Genomic DNA, 23,579 nt, shown 5'->3' with positions numbered 1-23,579 from the left:
AAGATACCTTTTTTGTTTTAAATTTCTCTATTTCCCCCCCATACCCTCACACAGAGATTCCAGTCTCCCATTTGACTTTTTTATGTACTGGAGCCCTCTTTCTGAAAAAAGGAAGTTGGAAAATATAATATAGGTTGAATTAGTGACCAAGAATAAAAGCAATACAGAATAAAAGAGGATGTTTCAAGCCACACAGATGAATCATCTATTGATGCCACAGATACTGCCTTTTTTTGAAGCATCTATTGTGTTTCCTCTTTGGAGTTGTTTCTTAGAAACTAAATACCTTCCATGGAGCAAAATTCCCATGCTTTCACGGTGACTTTAATTTCTGAAAACAGGCAAAAGGTGTTTGGAAGTAAGTCTGACAATTAAGGTGAGTAATGTGTTTCTAGGTCAAAAACCAGATGTGACAACATTGCAATGATAGTGATGTTTTTTAACTGGGGAAGTAGCTGTTAAGGATATTCCCAGAGAGGCACTTGAAAAGATGTTTGAGCAATTGCAGCGTGAGTATTTTGAAGCCCAACACACACCAGGAAACATGGTATCATGACTAGAGCCTCACATTGTTGGTTAATTCTAGGGCTAAAGCCACATTCTGCAACTCACTTTGTCAATTTGGAAACATCGCTTGGTCATTTTTCTTTTCACATTGCTCAGCAGCAATAAGTGAATAACGTCTGCCTTGAAAGAACTGTTGTGAAGGTTCTTATGCCAGATAAGTGGGCCATGGAGCTCAGGAGATAACACTTCTACTTTCATGCTTTCCATAGGCAGAATTAAGACATTTGAAAGCCCTTGCCTGCTTCTGATCTCAATGGATGTTTTAGAACCAGTGAAAAAAATAATGTCCCTGTTAAAACATTCTGTCTCCATGTTCCAATGTATACAGGAACAGAGGAATTAGTTTTGAGTGTTCAGGAGGCAAATATGTTGAATAGATAAGAAAAAAACTTATAAAATCCAAATAGTCATAAACAGTGGCTCTATGGAGATAATCCTACTTGTCTATCGCATACTGTTCATCACTTTGCTGCCTCAGACATGAGGAGTCCAGGCTGAGCTGACATAGCAACAGAACCCAGAGTAAACTATACAGATATTTACTGAACCGAGATTTTCTTTTATAGAATGTATTTTTATACACACATACATGCTACACAGAGAATGAGAAAATGAAGCCTGGGAAATATATCCAGTCTGGAAATCTTACCTTGGGACATATAATGAAGAGGTACATAGAAGCACAGTTTCCCATGGTAACAGCCTTTATTGTAGAAATTTTGTCAGCAACTGGGTGTACTTATTATTAAAGCTAATTTAAATAATAATAGCAATATTTATGAAGCTACTAAGCACTGTACTAAATGCTATGGCCACATGATCATAGTTACTTTAGTTTAGTATAAAAGTCAGTATCCACTAGTCACATAGTCAAGAATGAATTTTTATGGCTATAAACACAGATTATATAGACGTATCAATTTCCAGGTAAAGGACATCAGCTTCCCCAAAATGTGCAGGGAGTGTGGATTCCTTGGCACATCCACTGGAGTCGGGAATAGGCCAGGCCAACAAGGTGGAGACTATCAGATGCCAGAGGGAAGAAAAGAGGTCGTGAGGGCAAGGAGACAACCCACTATTCTAAAGCAAATCATTTACTTTTGAATCGCTGGTGATTTTACAAAAGAGATGAGTCCAGCAGCAAGGGCAGCCGTGTTTCACCAGCAGGCAGAGTTATGGGGTCAGTCGGAATTCCATAAAGCTGCAGAGGCTTGTGAAAGGCACTATGTGGGCCTCAATAAACAACAATGATCAGGTTAACCTCTTGCTTCCAAGATGCTCCTGACTTTCTGTTTGCAGGACCTGGTTTTGAGCATGGTTAACAGCATTCCCCACTGAAGCTGCCCTTTACAAAGCAAATGCATTGTGCCAAAAGGACAGAAGATCATCTCAGAATCTAAGTCCACTTTGATGAGTATGAATATTGGATTTTAGTGTGAAGGGTTTTTACATTATTGCCATTCTATTTAAGCCAAACAAAGAGAAAGCACTCCTTGTGAGAGGTTTTATTTTGTTTAAAGTCCCTCTGATGGGTTTCTGCTCTTAGTAGTTATATAACAAAGTGGTGGCATAACATATAGAGGCAGCGGGATGAGAGTTGAACATACCTGTATTTGAAGCCATAATGAGAGCTTGGAGGTAACAAGGGGGGTGATTTGGATAATAATTAATAACCTGAGTTCCGGGCACCACTGGAGCAGCATGCAAATTCAGTGACCCTGCAGTGGCCCCTCTTGAAGAAGATGGTGCTTTATCGCCTCTGCCAGCGTTCCCTTCTCAGCTGTGATTCCTCCCAGCCTCGGTGGTTTGCATACTGCGGCTAAACATTAAGCAGTAATGAATGACAACCCAGCCACTCTGCGCACTGCAGTGAGAAGCTGCCATAATTGGCTCCCCCATCATCACTGTTCCCTCCCCGTCTGCAGAGGAGAGGAGGCCGCTGATGGCAAGCACTTTGACAAAATGCAGAGGGCATGGGACCCACCACAATACTCAGAGGGCACAGAAGTGATTGTGCCAAATCCATACTTACACTTTCCCAAAGACACACAGCCTGCTGACTGGAAATGTGGAGTAGGTAGCTCCCTTCATGCTCTGCTCTAAGGGGACTGGGTAAGTATTGGAATTCTTGACACACGTAGTGCTTCCTGGGCTTCTTCCCCATACTTTGTGTTTGGGTTTAGATTGCAAAACTGTAGGAATGCGAAGGTCCAGAAGAAAGATCAAAGGACATGAACACTAATTTGGATTTTGTTTTCTCTGATTTTTGTTGTTGCTATTTTTAACGTCAGACTGAGTGCTCAGCTCTCTGTTCTACTTTAACTCTGCCACTACACAGACAGTCTTGAACAGGCTGGCTGACCATTCTGAATTGCAAATAGCAATAATATGAGTCAAAGGTACTGAAAATGAAATGAAATAGTAAGTTTAAGAATATATCTAAAACTTAAAGCCATATAAACAAAAGTTCTATTCATGTCTAGCCTCCATTCCATATCCCAATTTTTAAACATTTTATGTTGCAATACAATAAAAGGCCTACTTTCTATGTTTTGAATTCTTTAATAAGGATAAGCCTCTGACATTTTGGCTTAAGTGATTAGATTTAACTGCAAATTAAATTCTGTATTTTTTACTAGTTGACAGACCCAGTGACTGGCTTAACTAGAAGCCTAGGAATAAGGTTGATCACAGATGGTAAACATGGGCCCAGTGGACTCTTCAATGTTGAACATCGAAACTATTTTTTTTAATTTATTGAAATGTTTATTGAAATGTAGTTGATTTACAATGCTGTGTTCGTTTTTTGTGTGTAGCAAAGTGATTCAGTTATATGTATACATATATGTATATACATTCTTTTCTAGATTCTTTTCTATCACAAGCTATCACAAAATGCTGAATGTAGTTCCCTCTGCTATACAGTAGGTCTTTGTTGGTTATCTATTTTATATATAGTAGTGATTATATTTTAAAACTATGCTCCTAATTTACCCCCAACTTTTTCCTTTGGTAATGATAAATTTGTTTTCTATGCCTGTGAGTTTATTTCTGTTTTGCAAATAAACTCATTTGTATCATTTTTTAGATTCCGCACATGATAGTTGTCTTTGCCTGACTTACTTCACTTACTATGATAATCTCTAGGTTCATCCATGTTGCTGCAATTGGCATTATTTCATTCTTTTTTGTGACTCAGTAACATCCCATTGTGTATATATAACACGTCTTCTTTATCCATTATGCCACGGACACTCAGGTTGCTTCCATGTCTTGGCTGTTGTAAATAGTGCTGCTATGAACATTGGAGGGCCTGCATCTTTTCAAATTGGAGTTTTCTGTGGATATATGCAGAGGAGTCGGATCGCTGAATCATATGGTACCTCTATCTTTAGTTTTTAAAAAAATCTCCCTACTGTTCTGTACAGTGACTGCATCAATTTCCATTCTCACCAACACTGTGAGTGTGTGTGTGTGTGGGGGGGTCCCTTTCTTTACACATTTTCAGCATGTATAATTTGTGGACTTTTTGATAATGACCATTGTGACCAGTCTGAGATGATACCTCCTTGCAATTTTGATTTTTATCTAATAATTATCAATGTTGAGCACCTTTTCATGTGTCTGTTGGACATTTGTATGTCTTCTTTGGGGAAAAGGAAAAAAGGAAAACAAAAACTTCTAGAAAGCAAGTACTTGGTGCTTACATGTATAACACATGGTTATACTGCTGTTCTTTGAATTGTAGGTACTAGAAACTCAACTGAGATTATCATTTGATATTCAATTGTTCCATATAGCTATTTGAATCACATTTAGAATAGTTATTTAACTTGGTAATTAATAAGTACAAGGATTTGAAATGAATAAATTAATACCATGATGAGCAGTTCAGCCAAATCATTAAAAGCAAAGGCTTTTAACAGAGACTATAAGGAACATGATTTCTCAGAAGGAGATTAACAGGATAACCTTAATTTAGACAGAGCAGTCACCAAACACTGCACAAACCTTGTGCAACCACGAAGTGATAATCAGAGAAAGAGGTTGTGTCATAGGGTTGGAGAAGAAGTCAAAGTTCAAATCACCTAGGACTTTGTGGTAGAGATTGATAGTAGTCTCTTCCCTTGTAGGACAAATTAGATTTCTTTCTTTCTTTCTTTCTTTCTTTCTCTTTTTTTTTTTGAGGTTGGAAATGTTCTTAAATAAAATATCATCTTTCTTAGCCTCCTTTGACTATAAATATGGATATGTGATTAGATTCTGCCCAAGGAGACTTAGCAGAACTTAGCTAAGAACATCCAGAAAGCTTTCTTCAACTCCTGTTCTTTATCCCCTCTTTTCTTTGTCTTTCTTCCCATTTGAAAAATACATGTAATAGCTGGAGGTTCTCTTGTGTTATGATCATGGGCCACTCTGAGAATGGATGCCCAGGGTCCCTCATGACTTTCTGAAGCCACCAAACCACTACTAGATGAATGTATTCAGAGTTCTTCTACATGAAAGAATAAACTTTTGATTTGTTTAAATACTATAGTTGAATATCTGTTTCAGCAACTGAACACAATCTCTTGTAGACACAGACATCAAAAAAGGACCTTTATTTTATTTTCCCTGTGATTAGAAGCCAAGAAACTTTTTAAACACATAAAACACAAGATTCAATTCACATATTTAAAAAAGCAAACTGACTGTTATGTGGAGAATGGATTGAAGCGGAAGAAAAGAGGAAAAGCAAGGAGGTCAGTTAGAAATGTTTGGCCTTAGTTCAAATCAGAAATCAATATAGCTTTGAGTTGGGTGGTACCAATAGGACTGAGGAGAATAAATATTTTGGAGGTTGAAAATCTAGGGGATAGTGAAAGATTTGATGAGCAGTGAGAAAGAAGCAGATTACTTACCAATAAACTTCAGGTTTTTCACCTGTTATTTAAAACCACTTTAGTTGAGAATGTGGGGGAAAAAAAGGAGAGAAAAGCCATGCAAAATCCAACATTTAGAGGTAAAGTGAAAAAGGAAAAGCCATCTGTGAAAACTGAGATGGAGATGTCTGAGAGGTAAGGGGAAAAGGAGTGCGGGGTTACAGAACCCAAGAGAGAAGAAAGTCTCAAGAAGGAAAGAATGGCCAGAGGTGTCGAATGCTGCTGAGGATTCAAGTAAGATGAGACTCAAGAAAACATTAATCAAATATGGAAACATGGTAGCCAATATGATGGTAGCTAATTGTAGACATGAAAACCAGATTGAATGGGTTAAACAGTTCTGACCATCCCTTCCACTAAAAACAACTAGAAAAGCTGGGATAGACTCACACAGATGCACACATTTATCTGCTTGAGTCATTATAAATATAAGGTTCCAACTAATCATGCAACCAAGATCCAGAAGAATGTAAGCCAAAGAGTTGAGCACAGCATTTGAGGAAATTTCCTCTTAGCAGCATCTCCTGTTCCTGGGAGAGGAAGCTGAAAGAGGACAGGAAGACAAAATCAGAGTCCTGGGACTACAGACAGGGAATACACTAAAGCTTCTTCCTCCCTCTGTGCTCATCATTGAAAAGCTACAAAGTAGAAGGAACAGTGATTCAGAATTCAATAGGTTCTTGTTCAAATACTGAATTATCTCAAATCTAAAATCTATAGGAGTTTATCTATATTATCTAAATTACCTAAAATCTATAATTACTTTGCCCTTAGTAGACTGTGATGCAAACTAAATCCCCTGAAAGAAGAACATCACTCTTTTCTCAAATTATTTCTATAAAATGATAGATATACAAAATGATACTAGCCTGGCACTTAAAAATATTCAAGCCCATATGATGGAAAGCTACATAATAAACAACATCATACTTTAAGGCAAGAAGCAATGCTGCAACCTGAGGACATGTGAAAATGATGAAAAGGTAAATTCACCAGGAAGATAAAACAACTTAAACTTCTTTACAGTTAATAATAAAACAAAACAGATACAAAATTTTGAAATATTGACAGAACTGAAGAATTATATAAAATTTCCAATCATTATGCAAGATTCAGTGTTTTTTCTCAACAACTAATAGGATGAACAGGTATTTTTTCAAAGATTTGGAGGCTATAGAAGATTTGAACATGATTAGTAAACTTTTATCTAATGACAGAGCACTGTGCCAGTCACTTCAGGATACAAATTCTTTCAACAACACAGAGATATTTACCAAAATTGACTGTAAAGTACATCACAGCAGACTCAAAAATACTGAGACTGTGTTGCTTGTTCTCTATTACAACACTGAAAGCTAGAAATCAACAATGAAAAGATAACTATAAAATCCCATTATTCCAAGTGTTAGTAAATTAAACAACATACTGTTTGTTTTTCTAAATTATCAGTTTGTATCATATATTTTAAAAACTAGTACATATTTCCTAGTTCTATTCATTGAAGAGGCCCAAACCAAAAAGGAATAAGCACCACTAGAGTCCAGATTATGGTCTCTAAATATCATTTCTCATTAAGGAAATCAATAATCTTTGGATTTCAAGCATCTAATCAATATACCTTTAAATAACATGATTCAAAGAAGAAATCTCAATGGAAATTCGCTGACAATGAAAATATAACATTTAATAATTTGCAGCAAGTGGTTCAAGGTATGCCACATCAAAGAAATGTGGTCATGCCTTAAAATTAAGGAACTAGTAATACATCCCAAAAGTTAGAAGAGCCTTGTTGGTGCTCATTGTTTAGTTGTTAGGTCATGTCCGACCCTTTGCAACCCAATGCAACACCAGGCTTCCCTATCCTTTACTATCTCCCAGAGTTTGCTCAAATTCATGTTCATTGATTTGGTGATGCCATCAACCATCTCATTCTCTGTTGCCCCTTTCTTCTCCTGCCCTCAGTTTTTCCCAGCATCAGGGTCTTTTCCAATGAGTTGTCTGTTCGCACCAGGTGGCCTAAATATTTGAGCTTCACCTTCAGCATCGGTCCTTCCAATGAATATTTAGCCTTGATTTACTTTAGAATTGACTGATTTGATCTCCTTGGTGTCCAAGGAACTCTCCAAGAGTCTCCTCCAGCACCAGAGTATGAAAGCATCAGTTGCTTGGTGCTCAGCTTTCTTTATGGTCCAACTCTCACATCCATATGTGACTACTGGAAAAACCATAGCTTTGACTATCTGGACCTTTTAGAGCAAAATGATGTCTCTGCTTTTTAATATACTGTTTAGGTTTGTCATAGCTTTTCTTCCAAAGAGCAAGCATCTTTTAATTTTGTGGCTGCAATCACCATCTGCAGTGATTTTGGAGCCCAGGAAAATCAAATCTGCCACTGTTTCATTTTTACCCATCTATTTGTCACTAATGATGGGAACAGATGCCATGATCTTAGTTTTTTGAATGCTGAGTTTTAAGTCAAGCTTTTCAATCTCTTCTTTCATCTGCATCAAGAGGATCTTTAGTTCCTCTTTGCTTTCTGCCATGTGAGTGGTACACTTGCATATCTGAGGTTATTGATATTTCTCCCAACAATCTTGATTCCAGCTTGTGATTCATCCAGCCTGACATTTTGCATGATGTACTCTGGCTAGAAGTTAAATAAGCAGGATAACAATATACAGCCTTGCCATACTCCTTTCCCAATTTTGAACCAGTCCATTGTTACAGGTCGGTTCTAAATGTTGCTTCCTGACCTGCATACAGGTTTCTCAGGAAGCAGGTAAGGTAGTAGAATTTTCCAGTTTGTTGAGATCCACACAGTAAAAGGCTTTAGTGTGGTCAATGAAATAGATGCTTTTCTGGAAATTCCTTGCTTTCTCTATGATCCAAGGAACAGTGGCAATTTGACGTCTGGTTCCTCTGCCTTTTCTAAATCCAACTTGTACATCTGGAAGTTCTCATTTCATGTACTGCTGAAACATATCTTGAAGGATTTTGAGCATTTCCTTGCTAGCATGTAAAATGAGCACAATTGTGCAGTAGTTTGAACATTCTTTGGCATTGCCTTTCTTTGGGATTGGAATGAAAAGTAACCTTTTCCAGTCCTGTGGCCACTGCTGACTTTTCCAAAGTTGCTGGCATATTGAATTCAGCACTTTAACAGCATCATTTTTTTTAGGATTTGAAATAGCTCAGCTGGAAATCCATCACCTCCACTAGCTTTGTTCATAGTGATGCTTCCTAAGGTCCACTTGACTTTGCATTCCAGGATGTCTGGCTCTAGGAGAAGAGCCTGATATAGAACAATTAGTGATGATATATTATAAAATAAAAAAAAGAATATAAAAACAGTATTACATAGTGTAATTTAAATTCTATGAAATTAAAGGAATAATTTTCAAATGTTAGCATACCCATTAGAAGAAAATTTGGAGGAACATAGAATATAGGAAATGCTGGGTTGGAAAGTGAAGTGTCTGAAATGGATAGTTTCTGGTGATGGCAAGATTCAGGTTAGGACCTTGGGAAAGGGTGGCTTAAGGGAAGTATAGAAATAGGTCAACAGAGATGAGATCAAAGAACTACCTGATCTGCAGTGGAGATGTTTCCTTATATTAGAGCATTTGAACCACCATCAGGGAATATTGGTTTCTCAAGCTGCTCAAAATTCAGTACATAAATACTGAGCTTCATCTCCTGTGGTTTTATAGTTAGCCCAATTTTAGTTTTTACTAAAAACACTGAACTTAAGCAATTTTCCTCTGCCTCTGCTTTTGGAAATGCCTACTACCTGGTTTACTCTGGAAATGGCTTTACCTTATTTCCCCAGCCCTAGACCTCTGTTCTGTCTCCTAGAAATTTCATGATCAGCCTATGATGCACTAGTGGAAAGGAATTTAGCCTTTCCAGGTTTTAGTGAGGCTAAAGTAACTTTCAGAATAGGTCAAAACTGAAAAAATTTTACCATTAAGAAAAGTTGTCTCAACTAGGCTTCCTCTATGTTAACATCAGATGCTTTCTTCTAACAGCACCATCTTTAAAATGTTCTTTTCAATCATCTTCAGTCCTCTTGCACGTGTGCGTGTGTGCTGAGTCATTTCAGTCATGTACAACTCTTTGCGACGCTATGGACAATAGCCCACCAGGCTCCTTTGTCCATGGGATTCTCCAGGCAAGAGTACTGGAGTGGATTTCCATACCCTCCTCCAGGGGATCTTCCTGACCCAGGGATTGAATCACTGTCTCCTGTGTCTCCTGAATTGCAGGTGGATTCTTTACCCACAGCAACTTCTGAAAAGTTCCTTCAGTTCTCTTACATGTAGTCAACTTCAACTTTGTGATAGCATGTTCTTCAATGACCTTATAAATTAAGCCTTTCATTTCTAAAGCAGTTGTTGAATATGCATATTATAGGAGTTCCTAATCCTCTCTGACCTAGCCTTGGGGGATTCAACATGTTCCAGTCTGTTTCTGAGGTGCAGGTACAATAGATCTCGACTCCAGGGAGTTCTCTTGGAGTTTAGTGTCAAGGAAGCTGCTAGAACACTTGCAGTTAGGCTTAGACTTGTCTGGGTAAAAGCCTAGAGGAGTGCTGTCCAATAAAGCTTTGTGTAATGATGGGAAAGTTCTATACAGAATATGGTAGCCACTAGTCACATGTGTGCACTGGGAAGACCCAGAGGGGTGGGATGGAGAGGGAGGCGGGAGGGCAGATCGGGATGGGAAACACATGTAAATCCATGGCTGATTCATGTCAATGTACAGCAAAAACCACTACAATATTGTAAAGTAATTAGCCTCCAACTAATAAAAATTTTAAAAAAGTAGCTGAAATTAAATAAAATTTAGGTCCTCAGTCACACTAACTACATTTTAGGGATCCCACTGCAGAGAAAGAGTGGCCAGCATTTCCAAGTACAGAAAATGTTTGTTTCCATCCACAAGGATAATTGAAGGTTAAGATCCCAACACTCGGCAACAGCCAGAATGCTCCTTGCTGATCCATCACAGGCTCCCTGTGCAAATTTCTGCAGCTATGTTTGAGGTCCATCTTCTGATCCTGGCCACTTCCCAGGCACCCAGGGTGGGACCTCTCCAGGTCTACAGTCCCTGGAACTTTTAGCCTGTGCATCAGTGTAGCACTTACACTCAGGCAGAGGGATTAGGGATCTAAATGCCAGACCCATTTCCTGTCTGTCTGTCTGTATCTTGCTACCAGCTCAGAAACAGTTCCCAGTCTCTGCTCTTGTTAGGCCCTCTGACACAAAAACCCCATTTGTCTTTTATAAACCTAGAATGGTATTTGATGAAACAGTGAAAACAATTTGCAAACACACCCTTATAACATAGACTTCCTTACCCCCATTAGTAATTTTTTAAAAAGCCAAATACTTGAGACAATATGACCCAATTCCAGGATCCAGAAGTTAAAGGAAATAACTTCACTCTTTCCTAAAACATAAAATTGAATAAAAGTACAAAAACAAAGCCAAATGACTAGGAAACTACTTATCTACAAGTATCAGGTAAATTTTTCTACCTTGTTTCCTCAATTATTCACATATTACAATATATAAAGATGCCCATTAAAAGTTAAATCTAATACCCTATCCTACAGTATAACAAAGGATGTTACCTAAACCACTGTTGAAAAGAAAAAATACTGTTTTTAATAAATTAATCTTTCTGGAAATGCCCAGAGCACACCTACATTGATAGTTCAAGTCTCAGCATTCCTACTGCCAAACAACCCTGGTTTTTTCTTCCAGCTCTATTAAGATATAATTGAACTATAATATTGTGTAAGTCTAAGATGTACAATGTGTTAATTTGGTACACTTACATATTGTAAAATGATTACCACCATAAAGTTAACTAACACCTACACCATGTAACAAAATAGTCAATATTTCTTTGTGGGAAGACCATATAAGGTCTACTTTCTTAGAAACTTTCAAGTAGTATTAACATATTATGCAGTATTATTAACTGCAATCATCATGCTGTAGATTGGATCCCCAGAATTTATTCCTCTTGTAACTGTAAGTTTATTCTTTGACCTATGTCTCCCCTTTCCCCCCACTACTCAGCCCCAGGTACCACAAAGTCTCTGTTTCACCTTTTAGAGTCTGTATGTAAGTGGTATTATATTTATCTGTCTTTTTCTGTCTTATTTCACTCAGAATAATGCCCTCGAGTTCCACCCATATTGTCACCAGAGAGGATTTCCTTCTTTCTTGTGACTGAATAACATTCTATAACGGGTGTATGTGTGTTTGCGCCTATGTGTATGGGTATCTCACATCTTTTTTATCCATTCATCCATTATGTTAATTATGAATATAAGTTCAGTGAATGATATTTTTGAAGTTCTCACATTTAACACACAAATGTGTTTCAAGATCCTTGAACACTTGGTATAGCATCTTGTTCTCATTTTCTTAAGAACTTTTAGATAAAAGAAAATAACATAAACTTCTTTTAGATTGGAATTTCTCTGATGTACTGTTAATGCACAGTTTTTGGCTATGCTTTAAGAGAGAGAGGTTTTAATTATATGTGCTCAGTGACTTTAGAGTTATGATATCAGGCAAAATATACTGTATAATGCAGAGTGCCTGCTCCCCAGAATAAGTCAAATAGAAAAGTCTGCATTCAGAACAAAACTTTGCTTTCACTTACACATGCACAATCCTCCTTGCATTAAGTTCAAAAAAGAAAAAAAAAAATAGTATACTTGGTTTCCTTGACTCTGAGACTCCCTTTGATTTCAAATGGGAAATAGATTTTTGTGTATCTCATTTCTGGTATATGAACTATAGACAATTATATGAGGTATGAATAATACTGCATTTTGCCCTCCCTGTGTTTTGAATCACATAAGATCACTTAAGACTTGAAGTCTAATTTTTGCTCAAGGTAGATTGTTTATTGATTCCTGTAACTTATAGGAAGTGCCTAGGTAAGCACATTTGACTGCCCGGGATGAGATTAATCAAACTCTCTTTTCAAATCTATTATTGTAAAGTCACTTCAGTAGTAGCCACAAAGAGTATCTCAGGGCTAGCAAAAAGCTTTATACCTCTCCTACCTTATGATATTCATCAGTAACTACCAAACCTAAACTAAATATTACTTAATCTAAGCGTTAAGCATGCTTTCTAGGCAAATCAGCTCTCTTTCTGTGCAAATCAAAGTCTTCTTAGCACTCCCACCCCATCTTAATGATCCCATGTATATAGAAAATCTTGATCTTCCTCTGCAGTTCTAAAACTCAAGGCACTATGAGGGGGACATGGCAGGACATCTGTCATAATATTGATTAGCAGATTTGACTTCATTCTCTGGTCTGTTGGGAAGGGGAAAGTTTAGAAAGGAAAGTTTCTTCTTTTACTAAATTCTCCATGTTCATCTTTCTCAAAGCTAGAAGAGGAGAGTTCCTTGGTCAGGCTTCATATATGACCAAACCCAATCACAACCAGCTCCAGCGAATCTGCAGCTTAGTAGAGAAACACTGAAGGATCAATACTATTTCTCCAGTCACAGAAGAGAGGGAATGTCATTTCAGCAACAGAATGAAGAGAAGTAGTTGGGAAAAATCAGTAATGAGTACCCAGTTTGGGGGATGGGTGCGATAGAGTTTCATGTACAGCAATAGCAACAGATATAAAGATGCAAACAAAAGTGAGCATGCATGCTAAGTCATTTCAGTCGTGTCCAACTCTGCGACCCCATGGACTGTAGCCTGCCGGGCTCCTCTGTCCATGGGATTCTCCAGGCAAGAATACTGGAGTGGGTTGCCATGCCCTCCTCCAGGGGAATCTTCCCCACCCAGGGATCGAATCCACATCTCTTATGTCTCCTGCATTGGTAGGCCAGTTCTTCACCACTAGTGCCACCTGGGAAGCAGTTGCCATATTTATTGCACGGACTAATTGTCTCCTCGTCTTTCATTGGCTATACCTCATGATCACCTGTATATAGAACTCTGTGATCTCTCCCGTTGATGTCTACAGGCAATTTCACCTCTATTTCCTGAATGGAAAAGAAGGATGCCCAGAACTCAGGATTTTATATATACTGAATGAGTCACATCATTACCAGAGAGACAAGGCTGGCTGAATGGGTACCAGATATGTGTGTTGTAAGGACTGCACTGTGTTTAATATTTCAAATTAGAGGTAATGATAAATCAGGAAATGGGCCAATGAACAAGCCTATAAAAAAATATATTTACAAGAAGAAACACTTTCAGATACCAAGTCTTAGAAGTTAGAGGACAAGAATCAAAGAGGGTGAAGGAACCAAGAATGCATGTATATTGTGCTTGCAAACTGAGCAAGCATCATCAAAGTAGGGAGTGGAACAAAGCTGGTACTAAACAGATGTCATAAACATCAGCTGTGGCAAATCTTTAGGTGACAACAAGTATGTTGCAGAAGTGGGGTACACTGATCTAAAGGACAAGAGCCAAGTATACATCTCTCCTGGTCCAATCCTAGTAAATGGCTCCTTTTTCCTATGCATATTGATATACATACCTAATATTCCAATGAATGGGATAAAAAGTGTTCATCTCCTTGTAAGCAAACTTTCAAGGCAAAAAAATCATTAGCAAATAGTGTTAATGCAATTAAATCTCTAAAATCAAGGCTTTTGCAATTAATCTTGATAAACAACACTATAAAACATCTTACTAGCCTCTGTGTTAGTTTTATATTGCTATATTTAAAAACCACTACAAATTTAACAGCTTAAAATAATACATTCCATAATTCTGTAGGTCAGAAGTTTGGCAGAACATGGCTGGGTTGCAAGCTAAGGTTAAAATAGATGTCAGCAGCTGAGAATGAATCCTATCTTGTAGTTATAGGACTGAGGTCCCCATACTTTTGTTGGTGTCAGCCAGGAACAGATCTTAGTTCTAAGAACTGTTCCTTGCCCATGTCCACCTCCATTATAAAACTAGCAACAGAGAACCTCCCTCATGGGAAATCCTTTTCATAATTTAATATTTCTCAGATTTCTTCTTCTTCTGCAAATACTCAGAGAAAACTCTCTGCCTTTAAAGGTCTCATGTGGTTCAGTCACTTAGTTAATTTCTATATTTTATGGTCAACTGATATGAGACTGGTGTTATATATGAAAAGTTCCTTCACAACAGAACCTAGAGAAATGTTTGAATGTTACAGTGAATCAGTCTTTTTAGACCATATCTCTAATTCTTTTCCCCTCTTCAATTAGGCCTCTCCAGTGACCCAAATACTCCATTATTTTTTGAATACAAAATTTTGCCCCTCACTGCCTTTGCTTATGATTTGATTTTTCCTGGGTTGCCCATTCACTCCATTTCCAGTGCTTAAAACAACATACTTCACTTCTGCATCTACAATAAAAAAGTAATTTCTATGGGACATTACCTCCCACAATAAACAACTAGAAAAATGAATAATATATGAAATGATTTTATTCAGGCAATGAAAAAAGGCGGCAGATGTCTGTGATTCTTAAGAGAAGGGAAACAACTTAAGTAAACTCTATAATTACCCTAGATTTCTACCAGAAAGAAATTTCTGGACTGTATAATGTAGGAAGAAGGGATCTAGACAAAGCCCGGCAGTCAGAGAACTGAGGAGACAGAGAGTAGATTTCAGAAATACCAATGTGGCTAGACTTTGTAGGTCAGACTGCCAAAGACGAGGGAATTATATAGTAAAAGTTCTCCAGAAACTTGCATAGGTCCTTAAGGTCTTTGGCTTATTGCCAATCTGTGCATCTATAAGTAAACTTTCCAGGTCATGCCCAGAAAAAGTACAACTAATGAGGAACTATAAGCCAAACAATTCTCAAAGCTTCACTCAAGAATGTAAATCTTATAGGTTCCTACCAGACAGAGAGGAAAAACTGTGTCAAATACACAGGACATTCACTAGAACACTATGAGGTTCATAGTTTACTAATGTGAAGAGTAAAGGCTACAGTGCAGCCCCAATAAAAGTTTAAAAACATACTCCAGAAGAATTACCTGATCCACAAGCATCACTGCTTGATAGAACAAATCTCAACACTATTTAAAAGAATACAATAGAATCCAGCAAATAATTATGCAATATTTAAAATGTCAGCATTAAATAAAATTAGTGATATGAAAAAGCAAGAAAATGTTCCTTTAATTAGGAGAAAAAGATCATTCAATAGAAAGGAAATAAAAAAATAAATAAGCAAGTTTTTTAAAAGTTATTTTAATAATAAAATATGCTCAAGAGTTAAACACATAGACTTAATGTAAAAAGAAATTAAAGATATTTAAAAAGCAGAATAGAATTTCTAGAGATGAAAATGTGTCTGAACTGAAAATTACATAGCTGGGATTTGAAACAGATTAGACACTGAAGAAGGGAAAATCACTGGACTTAAAGTCACAGTAATAGAAAATATCCAAAGTGAGACATAGAAAAAAGATGGAAAGACAAAATAGTGATGTGACTCAGTGGCTTATGGGGAAATAAGTATAAATTTTAACCCCAGGAAGGAGGAAAATAGAAAACATATTTGGAAAAAAAATAGCAGTTGAAAATTGTCTAATCTGATGATGATCACAAACGCATTGATCCATGACTCTCAACAAGCTCCAAGCTGAATAAACATACAGAAAGTTACACCAAGGACATCATAATCAAATTGCTACATATCAGTAATAAAGAAAAACAGCTTATGAGCAGAGGAGGTGAAAAAAGCCAGTATACGGTGTTACCAAACTCAGAAGCCGATCTGTAAGATGAGTAAGCGTGGAGAAAACCGAATTACATGCACAAAACTACTGCAAAATGTCAGAAGTTGCAAATAAAAGATTTTCCTCTGGATAAGCCTTTGGAAAAATAAACCACAAAGATGAAGAAAACAAAGCATAGCCCTTTAAGCAAGCACATGAGGATACTAGCAAACTCCTTAAATAAAAAGTACAAAAGTTAAAAATAAAATTGACAAAATAGTATAAAAATAAAATTAGAGTTAATTTTCCTGGGGAGAGAAGTAGCAAAAGACAAAAAAATCATATCAAAAAAGAAGACTAAATTGCTGCATGCCCAAGTGAGAACAGATTTTAATACAAATTTAATAAACAGTATTGGAAAAAGTAAGTACAGAAACAGAATAAAAATGCAAAGAAAAGTGAAAAACAGTAAAAGGATTAAAATAGAAAGCAGGAAAAAAACAAATTTTCACATGACTCATTCCCTGAAGAAAAACATCAAAACAATGTAAAATAATAAAAATTTAAACTATAATATTAAAAAAAAGGCTTTCAGACTCTCCAGAATAAAATAAGAACTCATACACTGAGAGGGATCAGCAAGTTCCATAGAAAATTGGCATAGAAAGACAAACTCTGAGACATAAATTAAAAATATTCAAGGGCTCTGGAAAGAAAAAATGAAATAAATTATAGAGGCAAGAGAAATAGATTATCAGATTTCTCAAAAAGCAACATAAGAAGCAGGATAATAATGGAGCAGTATTTTCAAGGAACTTAAGGGGGAAAAACATGTGAACCAAGAAAATTTTATCTGGTGAATCTGCCATTCAAGTTTTAAGATTATAGAACAATTTTGCATGTGCCTGAACTCAGGAAATACTTAATGGGTGTCCCTTCCCTATGAGCCTTCTACAGGATGAGCTTCTTACAATCAAAAGATCATTGGAGAAATGTCCCAGGGTGAGGAGTCATCTCTCATTTACATTAGGATGCTGAGGGCTAATGTAATTGTATAGTGAGTACTGAAGTTGGAAAATTATTGTGCAACCAACATGGTAAATATTGGGTTAAGGAAGAATCAGTGAAATCTCAGAGAATTTTCCTATGAATTTTGCTGTAAATAATTCATTTAATTATTTAATATTAAAGAATATTACAGAAGTTAAATGTATTATTAGAAACATTCCAACAAAAAACCTCCAGGTTAAGGTGGCTTCATTCTGAGTTCCATCAAACAATTAAGAAATAAATATTAAGCCTATGTGACCAATTTCAGAAAACAGAGAAAGGGATATGCATGCCAACCCATTGTTTAAGACCAACATTCAAAAGACAATACAATAAAATAAACCACAGAAAACTACAAGATCATGTCTTATGCAGAAAAAGCACTTGACCACCATGATGAGATATTACTACACACTTTATATAATAGCTAAAATTTAAAATCTGGCATATCAAGTGCTGATGAAGATGTAGAGCAACTGGAAGTCTCATATATTGCTGATTGGAATGTAAAAATTTACAACCACTCTGTGAAACAATGTATCAGTTTCTTATGAAGGTACACACACACTTGCCATATGACTGGAAATTCCCCTGTTACGTATATAGCCAAGAAAGGAAAAATATTTGTCCACAGAAAGACTTTATCATGAATATTTATAAGCAGCTTTATTCACAGTTGGAGAAAGAAATGGCAACCCACTCCAGTATTCTTGCCTGGAAAATCCCATGGACTGAGGACCCTGATAGGCCACAGACAATGGGGTCACAGAGAGTCGGACATGACTGAACGACTCCACTTTCACTTTCACTTTATTCACAGTAGCTGTAAATTGGAAACAACTGAAATGTCCATCAACAGGTGAATGGATGAACAAATTTTGGTATACAATAGAACTTGTTTAGTCTGACTGTTTTGCAACCCTGTGGACTGTAGTCCAGCAGGTTCCTCTGTCCATGGGATTTCCCAGGCAATAATACTGGAGTGAGTTGCCATTTCCTTCTCCAGTGGATCTTCCTGACCCAAGGATAAAACCAGCATCTCCTGCATTGTCAGGTGTATTCTTCATCACTGAGCCACCAGGGAAGCCAACCATATTGCAATTTCCATACAACAGAATACTACTCAACATTAAAAGCAATAACTACTTAAATAGAAATCACATGGATAAATTGCAAAAAAAAAAATATGCTAAGCATAAGAATGTATATCTATGATCTCATTTATGTGAAATTATAGATGAGGAAAAATTAATCTACAGTGACTGAAAGAAAAGCAGGAGTTCCCTGAGGCTAAGTATTGACTGCATACAGGCAAGACAAGATACCCTGGAATGTTGGAAATGTTCTATATAATGACTGAGGTGTGGTTACATGAGTATAAATACTTGTCAAACTCCTTGAACTGCAAACATAAAATGGGAACATTTTATTATATGCAAAATATGCTTCAATAACATTGATTAAAAATCCTGCTTGTCCTTAAAAATCATGCTGAAATACTACCTTTTCCACGAACTCTCTCCAGTCTCCAAACTCACAGGAAGTGCTTCTTCCTGCTCCTTCCACAGCCCATCATCAATACCTATATTATAGCTCTCCATAAGTCTGCTTTACACTGCAGATGATGGTGTGTGCTCCTCTCTCCCACTTGAGTTTACATCCCCTGTTTATCCCTTAAAAATCTGTCTTCCACCTGAAATGATTCTTGCTAACGTCAATAATTGCCAAGTGCAACAGTCACGGTCCCGTTCTTATCATAGTTAATTTCTTCTTGGCAACCGATGCTTTTGAGCACTTATTTTTCCTCAAACTATCCAACTGACTTGTATGCTATTACAGTCTCCTTAGTTTCATATTATGGTTCCTTTTTCAACTTACCTTTAAACAATGATGTCCCCTAGGATTTTACTCTTGATCTTTTCTCACTGAAAATCTTTCTGGACAACACTTTCCTGGCCAACAACTTCTACCACCACTATATTGATAACTCCAAAATATATTTTTTTACTTTTAGTTCTTTTAAATAAAAATCATTGCACACAGTGACTACAGCCATGAAATTAAAAGACACTTGCTCCTTGGAAAGAAAGCTATAATAAACCTAGACAGTGTATTAGAAAGTAGACACATAGTTCTGCAAAGGTCTGTATAGTCAAAGTTATGGTTTTTGCAGTAGTCATGTATAGATGAGAGAGCTGGACTGTAAAGAAGACTAAGTGCTAAAGAATTAATGCTTTTGAATTGCAGCGCTGGAGAAGACTCTTGAGAGTCACCTGGACTGCAAGATCAAACCAGTCAGTGTAGGAAACCAACCCTGAAAATTCATTGGAAGAACTGATACTAAAGTTGAACCTCCAGAACTTTGGAGGTTGACCTGATATGAAGAGCTGACTCACTGGAAAAGACCATGATGCTGGGAAAGATTGAAGGCAGGAGGAGAAGGGGGCAGCAGAGGATGGGGTGGTTAGATAGCATCACCACTCAATGGACATGAGTTTGACCAAACTTTAGGACATAGTGGAAGACAAAGGAACCTGATGAGCTGCAGTCCATAGGGCTGCAGAGAGCTCGACATGACTTCATGACTGAACAATAACAAAACTCATTTACTTACCTGCGTTCTAAATGTCACATTCATTCAAATTATACTTGTCCAGAAATGACCTCATTTTTTAACCTCTCAAATGTATTCTTCCTTTTGTATTCTCTCTCCTATTGGGAAACTACATAAACCAGTCACTTTAAATTATATCTAGAGATTATCCTAGACTTCTGGCTATCCCTGCCTATTTAACTGATCATTAAGTCAGACACAGCTGGGCAACTGAACAAAGCAACAAGTCCTTTTCACTCTATTTTGTGATAGTTTTAAAATCATTTAGTTGTTCTCTTCTCTCTTAATTCAAAATCATATGAATATACAATGAAGCTTTGTATTACATCTCAGGTTTAAGAATAGGAATATACTAAATTCAGTGTGGGTTCTATTGATTTTTAAGGTAACTGAACAACAGTCAACAGGAAATGTTCATTGAGTTGGATTCATGAGCTCAAATATCAGTGAAGACAACAAACTTGAGATGAAAGTATAGATTTGGGAGTGTTAGAACGTAAGTCAGAGAAGGCAATGGCACCCCACTCCAGTGTTCTTGACTGGAGAATCCCAGGGACAGGGGAGCCTGGTGGGCTGACATCCATGGGGTCGCACAGAGTCGGACATGACTAAGTGACTTAGCAGAACATAAGTAGTGGTTATTTTCACAAGAGTATGAGCTTCCAGCAATGGGTCAAAGTTAGAAGCCTAACACCCTCTATTTCCTTCTGGGAAGAAATGCTGGCTGTGTAGGCAGGGAATTTGCAAGGAAAACTGAAGTCTTGAAAGAACTGCTTTGGAAGATGGGAAGGGAAGTGGACAAGGAAAGTGTGGCATGGTTTTTGAGCATCCCTGAGAGAAGGAGGCAAGAGAACAAGGGGGTGAGGGGTTTCTAGGGTCCTAACCAAAATTCCCACAGGTGTCCCAGGAGAATGACTATCCCAGATTGCTCGTGAGGAGAAGTTAGGCAGAGGAAGGGGTCCTGACAGACTCAGAGAGCAGGGGGAGTCAAGGGATTGGAGAGCACAGTTAGAGCAGAGCAAAGATGTATAGTGTAAATAACAGAAAAACATAAGAAAGGACAGAGGTTAGGTCAGAAAACAGAAGATTACAGGGGTGCTGAAGGGGAACAGATGTTAGGAGCATTAAAATCAAACATGACAAGGAATTGTATTGGGGGCACTGGATGTGACGTCAACAAAGACATGGAATCTCTCCAATATTTTAGGTGTCTTTTGGGGTAACCAGGAAGGCTTTAGCCAGATATCAAAGTCTTCTTTGAAGATAGAAAAATGACAAGAAGTATACAGTCACCCATAATACCAAAGAATGCTAGTTTAAGTGAATTATAAGTTTTAGGAAATAAAATGTGGCTAGAGACTCAGAAACTTCACTCTGGAGTCTGGAGTGGGAAATGGGATGGGGAGATTGAGTGGGAATGAGATGCTTCCAGTTCTTGTCGCCTTGAATTAACAGAGGGCAAAACTCGGGGGTAAAAAAAAAAAAAATTTAAGTCTGTATCTTGTGTGTTTAGGGGTTGAAAGACCTCTAAACATTTTTTTTTTTTTTTTCAAATTAGTCCTGATTTTAAACCCTGGAAATTTAGAAACTATTTTACTCATGGAGGATGGGGGAATAAGAGAGGGAGGATTTTTTTTTCTCTTTTTCTTGAAAATGAAATGCTTCTTGGTAGGAAGTCTCTGGACAAAGAGCTGACTCACAGCTCTGCTAGTGACAACCTTACCAAGGTGCTGCCTCTCAGGTCACAGAGACCTTGGACTTCCTGCCAGTCAAGCAGGTCGAAGTTGCCTAGAGAAGAATACAATTAGTATCTCTTCCTGAAAGACCCACTGGCTCATCCTGGAAGACACTTTGCTTTTGTGACCTTTTTCAGCTTCTAGTTTTAGATTTCTTATAGAAGCTAAAGGAAAATGCATTTGGGCTGCATTTTTGCTTAGGTAAACTTGATTTTTCTCCCCAGTATTTTTTTTTCCCCTTTTGATCCTAAGTGGAGATCATGTAAAAGGGGTTGTATCTTTAAAGACTATTGCTATGAGACATATCCGCCCCCACAAAGAAAAAGTCATATATGTTTGTGAGGTGTGTAGAGGCTGGAAAATACAGACAGAAAACACAGGCAGAGAGAAGAAAGACCATAAGCAGAGCTTCTAGAAATCACAGAAGGCAAAAAGGCTCTGCCAAAATCCATGGAAATATTAAAATAACAGGTATCCCCATTTAAAAAATGAGCTTGTCAGTCTAAATAAATTATACATATTCAATGACAAATCCAGGGGGGAAAAATAATGAGAGATGAGATTTTCTCAGCTTTCCAAAACTAACTTTGCCTTCCCAGGAGAGAGATACTTTGCTGACTCACTAGTTAAGATGGTAGGAGAGATGTGTCAACAGCCCTAGAGAAGAATTACTAGCCTCAATTCTAATCATATCCAAAAAAATTAAAAAGTCAGTGTAGTTGAACAGAAGGATATGGAAGTAGAAATACCATCTCTAACCCAAGATTTTCTAGGCAAACCCTGGGATCTCCACTCTCATACAGGGAATTTTCCCCACTAAGTTTGGTTGAAGATCATGCTGGTGACCATCCATAATGGAGAAATGCTTTTCTTCTGAATCATAGCTAGTGCCTTAAGTTTCAAAAAGCTCTATCCTTGATAACTGGTCAGGAACTCTGCTGCACATTAGACAGATACAGATATTCAGCAAACCCCATGAATATTTACCAATCATTTAGTGGAGTTATGGCACTGTATCCAACAGCCAACTAGCTACTGTTGATGACACCAAAGAACAGAAGTGTGATCCCTTACATTCTAAGACAGGAGAAAAGACATGTGCAAGAGAGATTTTAAAAGGTCGGTGGCCTTTCCATGTGGCGACAGCCATCAGATGAGCTCAGATAGACACTTACAAACGCCTAGGGAGGAAGAAGGAGTGGACGTGATGCCCTCAGGGTACGTTGCTGGCGGTACTGCCAGCTCTCCATCCTGAGCTACACTGCCCCCCACCCTGCACCCCACCCAGCCAACAGGCACGTAGGCTGAGATATGAGGCCAAGCAAGGTTATGTCATATACTGGATTCCTGTGCACTACGGTGCCTGCAAATGCCCAGTTTCTAAGGGCGCCACCTATGCAAGCCTGTCCACCATGGGGTCAACCAGCTCAAGTTTGCTCAAAGCCTTCAGTCTGTTGCCAAGGAGCAAGGTGGATGCCACTACAGGGCCTGTGGGGCCTGAATTCTTCCTGTGTTAGGGATGATTCTATGTACGCATCTTCGAGGTTATTCCCATTGATCCATCCATAAAGTTGTCATAAGAAACCCTGACACCCAGTGGATCACCAAACCAGTCCACAAGCACAGGCTGACATCAGCAGGCAGAAAGAGCTCTGGTCTTGGAAAGGGTCACTTGTCCCTGCACAAAATTGGCGGTTATTCCCAGACAGCCTGGAGACGACACAATCCTCTCCAGCCTGAGCTCCACCACTACAGCTAATGTAAGTAATGTTTATAAAATTCTTAACTAATAAATATTTAGGTATTATGTTTAGGGCATTCAAAAAAAAAAAAAGGCAACAAACACAAGCCAAGTCAAGTGAGAGATGCCTACAGTAAGGATAGAGGTGGTAGTGAGCAAGCACTCAGAAAACTTCTTTCATGAGGCCACCTCAGCGCGAACTGGTGCATAGGTTTTGAAAGACGCGTCACCACCAGAT

At 37.8% G+C, this 23,579-nt stretch overlaps 1 pseudogene; it reads left to right on the top strand.

Annotated features, from left to right (window-relative positions):
- Nucleotides 1-23,359, top strand: part of LOC139035085 (large ribosomal subunit protein eL15-like) — an 83,723-nt pseudogene extending 60,364 nt beyond the window's left edge.
- The last annotated feature ends 220 nt before the right edge of the window (nucleotides 23,360-23,579 follow it).

Source organism: Odocoileus virginianus, chromosome 5, assembly GCF_023699985.2.
Source record: "Odocoileus virginianus isolate 20LAN1187 ecotype Illinois chromosome 5, Ovbor_1.2, whole genome shotgun sequence".
Lineage (NCBI taxonomy): Eukaryota > Metazoa > Chordata > Mammalia > Artiodactyla > Cervidae > Odocoileus > Odocoileus virginianus.
Note: the sequence above shows the minus strand (reverse complement) of the source record. Positions and strands in the feature narration are given on the sequence as shown.